The sequence below is a fragment of the Pollicipes pollicipes genome, unplaced genomic scaffold (genome assembly GCF_011947565.3).
Source record: "Pollicipes pollicipes isolate AB1234 unplaced genomic scaffold, Ppol_2.1 Scaffold_6052;HRSCAF=7182_pilon_pilon_pilon, whole genome shotgun sequence".
Taxonomy (NCBI): Eukaryota; Metazoa; Arthropoda; class Thecostraca; order Pollicipedomorpha; family Pollicipedidae; genus Pollicipes; species Pollicipes pollicipes.
In genome coordinates, this window is record NW_023596805.1 from 4,176,126 (window position 1) to 4,182,125 (window position 6,000).

The window sequence follows — 6,000 nt, forward strand, 5'->3', positions numbered from 1 at the left end:
TAATGCCCTTCCAATGCATCATTTATTGAAGGTGTGCCCCTAATCTACTAAATCTATGCAATCTGAAAGTGCTAGATACCTATATTTTCAGCTCTGGTTGTATTGAGTAAAACTAGCAAGAGGGCAGATCAATCCCAAACAGAATGTTCCAACCAGGGGGCTCATGCCTGAAAACTTACTGGTCTCACTTGCTACTGGTCTAGATGTTCTGACACTTCTACTTTTGACTGGACCTGATGTGATTTAATTGGCAAATGTTGCCATAACCTTATGAGAGAGCAAACATGAAAGAAATTTTGCTGTCTGACCTCGGAAGCATCTGGCTGAAATCTAAGCCTGGAAATCACTGAATGACTCGCACATTATTTCACTAGCCATTCTGGATCTGAATCTCACCTCAAGCTCAGCTTGTCATGCTTTGGAACACTGTCATGAGATGATACTGCAGTTAAGCTGATGGGGGAACTGGGATGAGCTGATGGGTACATACATGGACGTCACTGGGGCTTCATGAAACATTCAGCTGCTGAGACTATATGGCACAGCCTGCCTCTCACCAGGGAAGGATGAGCAGGCACCATGAACTGGGTACTGTGACTCCCATTTCCCAGATGTGTAGTGGTTAACACAGACACATAGACCACTGTACTATCAACACCCGACTTGGTACCTACTCATTCAGTCTGTGGTGACTGAACTCTGCCACCAGTGCTTATGTACTGTGTGGGAGGCAGAAATACTCCATGTTGTATTTCCTAGGGCAGCCAGCTGTGTAGAGCATGGGAAATACAATCCCTTGCCAAATATTTACTATCAGACCATTAGAGCTCACATTACTTGCAGCCAGAGACTAAAAGGGTATTAGGGAGTTAATGTTCATCATGGTCTTCAGTGACCTGAGATCATGTGGCATCCTCTGTGTGACTGGGTAGTCATAGTATGTGACATCTGTCCCAAGATTTTTAGACCATTAGCCTGACTCTGGAAACCCTTGCCATGGCTTCACCTGGGGTCATGATGTGCAGTGAAATCAGCTTGATTATGCAATGGTTATGTACAACTTCAAATTTCATGGAGGACAAATTGTCAGCTATTGCAAATTTAGAATACACCGAGATGCCCAGGGTTCACTATTTCAGCAGCCATTGTGCAACATCAATGCCCACCTGGGTGGGCAGATGATGACCATTTGCTTGGGTGGATACCAATTTACCCTCCCCAGATCTCAAAAACTGAAAGAGCTAGACACCAAATTCACAGGGTGGTTTGGTCTGTACGTGAGCTTACTTGTGTACAATTTTCAGGCCAATAAGTTGTGACCTTAAAGTCAAATAGCCTGAACTCAAGATTGATGACCAAAATGTTGGCAGGTCTAATGTAACCACCTTGAGCCTGCACACCCATTCTAAGCAAAAGGTCACTGTAAGGTCTGTGACCTTTTTGACCTTTTGCAATGGTCATCAGGTCATGGTGACCAAAACCCTATGAGATTGCTTTGATTCTCAAATCTGAATATGCACAAGGATTATATCATGGGTAATGTTACTACAATGAATGGTTGAGCCAGGTTGTTTTAGGTCAGTGACTTACTCTGACTCTTAAGAAAGCCATGCAAGATGTTGTTGCAGCCTGAATTATCATGAGATTAGAAATAAGCATTAGAAAGTACCCTATAAAGCAAGCTCCAAGAAGCCATTTATCTAGTAAAACACAGATGGGTTTTGACCTTAGTCTGACCTTTGTACCTGAAGATAGGTCAATGGACTGTGTTATAATCTCCAGTTTGGCTCCTGTGTTATCCATGAAACCAGCTCAGAGATGCATGGCTTTGAGAACACTCTGTTGCATCAGATGGAATGATTCTGTAGAAACTGCCTTGGCAGACAGCCACTGACTGCTTTGACCTGCCGCAAGTCAGGAGCCTTACAAAGTACATGTAATTCTCATCATAGTGTCACAACTCCTAGGGGATCAAATTGACCTTCAGCCCCAAACAATGTGTTAAGGAATACTTTCCCAGCAATAGTAGGCTGTTTATTACATACTCATGCTATTATTTCCTTCAAACCAATACTGGTCTCACATGTTTGCATTTTCACATTTCACAGAATCAGGCATAGCAAAAAAGGCCTACTAATAGCAAGCTAGAAATGACTGCCCCAACAGAGCAATTTTTTAGCCTAAAAAAACCAAAGCAACTGAAGTATTATCTGATGAGCACTCTGCTTTGTTGCAATGCTATAAACCAAAGTCCAGCAACAAGTTAACACTGTTATGTGAACCTTGCTTCTGAAGTGACCCACATACTGATGGCCAAACTTTCCAGAAATTTTGAAGTCTGCATACCTAGAAAGATTCGATCAAAAATAAATGCGCCATGTGAACCAGAACAACACACCACACCTTCCCATGCATCCAGCAAAAGCTATTCTTGGTGTACTGTTCTTGGTGTATTTCTTTATGCTACATACTGAAATTTTCAGCATTCAATTCATGCATTGATGTATTGATGCCTTTATCACACAACATAGAAGGAAATAGCATAAAACTGACCATGCTGAACCAAGACGAACAATCAACCTTATGTATGACAGAAGTAATATTGACTGCCTTCATGTGTGCACTAGGGAGCACCATGCCACTAACTGGGCAAAAACAATGGCTTTGTTAAAATATGCTACAATATAACACCCCCGCTTCCACCCAACCACACCTACCTCAGCGCAAGCGCATTTTATCATTCTACAGCACATCATCCTTTTCCAGCTTACCAGTCCGATCCCCTGATTTTGCCAGGGGCGCTAGCCAGCAGCCCTATGGAGCATAAACACACTAGAAAATAAAATTGTCCCTTCTGAATAGCAACAATCGTGGCAGCGTTGTTTTGCACCAACTAGCACACCTCACGACGCAAAGACAGCACGTCGACGCTTCTCCGATCCCCCTTGGTTTTCAGTTTTCCGTCCATAGACTTGCGTTCTATCCGCAACGTTTTTGTAATCAAAACACCCAGACCAAAAACACTGCCAACATAGCCATGACGTGTTGTCGATTTCGATTATCCTCAAAACCAGTTTATCAGGCATTCAAAAATTACTACGTCGTTGAAATAAAACAAATGACGTAGAAACGGCACTAGACTGCGCTACATAATGCGACCAGTGGGAAAAAACGCTTGACAGCCACCCGGAAAAACGCGGGTCTCGCACTAATTGACTGCATCGATCGCAGCTCGGCACGGTTGGACGGAGCGGCCACGAGTGGGACGCGCTGTTCGCTAATCTTGACCCTCGTTTCTATCCTGATACATACCAAAGCAGACCCCATGTACCCTGCGCACGTCCCCGCCCCCATGCGATCACCCGCCTGGGGATTCCCTAGCCCGTTGGGGGGGCGCGTACTTGGCAGTTTAATGTTACGTGGACTGAACCTCTCGCTGAACTGCTGTCGTGCTCGTCCGCTACTCTCATAAGCTAATTTGATCCTTCCGCACACAGTATTCAGAATCAGTCGCGCCATGCAACACCCCGCTGATTGGGCTGGGCGTTGGGAAGTCAAGAGGCAATTAAAAGCAGTTTAAAGAATCTTTATTTCACTTTGCCGCCATCGCCCGGCCTCATACGCATCGCCTATTTCTCAGGCCGCAACGTGGCTGTTCTCGGCAGACCGATCTGGATATCATGTAAATTGAGTGATCTCGCCTCGACATTGTGATACATTATATAATAATATCGCCGATAGGGTATCGCGCGGCAGCTCGGCAAAGACCGCGTAGAACAGAGCACTGAAACTCCCGCCATCAAAACCCACGCTGCTGTTCCCACTTACCGTGGCCTGGCGTTCAACCCATGTAGTTCATGTTACCAGGCTGCCGCTACCCTAATATCTCCTCAACCCGTTTTTTAAAGTGCGATTGGAAACGGTAGTGGCCGTTGGACGTTAAGGGGTAGGGCATCGTTGGTCTGTTAATCGCAACAATGCTCCCCAGTCTTCGGAAAGAAAATTGTTTCTGCTCGTCTCACCGCCCACGGAACGCAGAAACGCCGCAACACCTCACCAGCGTGCTTACCAGGACACCACCGCAAACCGTTCAGAATATCGTCCCAATTACTCAAGTACTAATGATTTATATGTGGGGTCAGAGAGACGATCGTGGGCGAGCGGGACGCGCGCCAAGCACACTTCAGGAACCGATGATCCTCAACGCAACCAACTGGCAGCACATTTGACTGAAAATGACCATGTAGCTTGAGCATAGTTAAGGAGATAGTAGTGAGGGAGCTATATGTTGCATACGCACAGCGGCCTCGGCGCTCTTACGGTCATTGGTGTATAGCGGCTTCGGCGCCCTTACGGCCACTGGTGTATGGCGGCTTCGGCGCTCTTACGGTCATTGGTGTTATCTTCGTCCTTTTTACATAGTCTTGATGGTCTATGATTCTACCAAAGCCCGGCAACGTGCGATTTCCGCCCTCGCGTCATTTGTTTCATGTTCTAACCGCCTCTTCTCTACCCATTTTAGCAGCCTGTCACACCATCCCGAAAACGCTGCTCGGTACACAAGACCCGTGTATTCGGGCGCAAGTTCAAGACACAGACAACTCTCACACGCGGAGACCGGCGAGCGCGGAGACCGGTGAGCGCGGAGACCGGCGAGCGCGGAGCCCAGCACGCGCAGCGCGCGGAATGGACGGCCCTGCCATAGGCGAGCCAGCGGATGGTGCAGTGAACCTGCCGGACGTGTGGGGTGTCAGAGACGATGGTGGGCGACGAACAGGACGCGCGCCGAGATCACTTCAGGAGTCGATGGTCGTCAACGCGATCAGTAGCAGAACTGACTGTGAAAATCATCATGCAGCATGAGCCTAGTTGAGGAGATAGTAGTGGGGGAGTTACAGTAGTCTGGGAGCAACACCAGGACATCACGCACCACCATTGGGCGACTCAGGGAGAAAAAAAACAGCACATCATGCATCACCATTCGGTGACGCATCACTTCCGGGACGAAGCTCGGTCGCTCTGTCCGTTACCTCGCAAGCCAGCCTGTGCCTCACCTTGATGAGATGTGTGGTCGCGGTTGAGGACACAGCTACGGGGGAAGGGGGCCAGCCGCGCTAATACGGCTGGTGGCGCGAGCTGCCGCCCCGGCCGCCGCCACCGCCGCGCTGCTTGCCGCCGCTGTAGCCCTGACCGCCGTCGTAGCCGCCGCCATAGCCGCTGCCGTAGCCGCTGTCGTACCCGCCGTAGCCCCCGTACCCACCGTATCCGCCGTAGTAGTCGCCGCCGTATCCTGAAGCGGACGTTGCCGTCAGATAACGCGGAAGACGCCAGGATCACACGATAGTTAAGCTCAGCGTTTGCGTTCATTTCAAATATTAGAACCCCCACCCCTCCCACAGAACTCACACAGACACGAAAAAGGGGCCGCCCGCGCACTTACCCTGACTCAGTGCATCGCGAGGCACCCCATGCGACAGTCTACAGCTGTAAAACGTCACTGCATAGGGGTGCTGATGGACGGCCAGCCCCATAGGTGGTCGCAATTCCGCTCGCCAGGCGCCCAACACGTTCAGGCCTCGTCCAGGTGCCGACACCACCGTGTCACCATTCGGCGATTTATTGGTGGGCCAAGACCGCACTAGGAGCCGCGGGTCCGCACATAGAAAATAAACCCACGCGCGTCCGCCTACGTCACAGCAAAAGCTTCGCAAAACAAGGAAGAACACCAACGAATGCCGCGTCGGGAGCACCCGCTCGCCCGCCGCCACGGGCCTTTGTACCAGCGTGATCCACCGTCTGCTCCCTCTCTCGCACGCACGCGCGCACACTCCAGACACACGCGCACGCACGCAGTCCTCCCCGCCGCGCCCGCACGCGTCACTGTCGCCACGAGCTGTAGGCGTCGGCGTACGGTCGGCTGTGCTCGCGTCCGCCGCCGTACTGCGCCGCTGCCGAACAGAGACACAGCGCTAGAGGCAGGCCGGCGGCGCGCGCGCGCGC

The 6,000-nt window shown here is 50.1% G+C and overlaps 1 long non-coding RNA gene across 1 annotated transcript; it reads right to left on the reverse strand.

Moving 5' to 3' along the window:
* Positions 1–4,554: 4,554 nt before the first annotated feature.
* On the reverse strand, positions 4,555–5,286 carry LOC119104489 (uncharacterized). Its single transcript, XR_005094944.1, has 2 exons — positions 5,055–5,286; positions 4,555–4,731 (listed from the first exon to the last, which is right to left on the reverse strand). It is a non-coding gene; the product is annotated as an uncharacterized LOC119104489 (long non-coding RNA).
* Between the last annotated feature and the right edge of the window lie 714 nt (positions 5,287–6,000).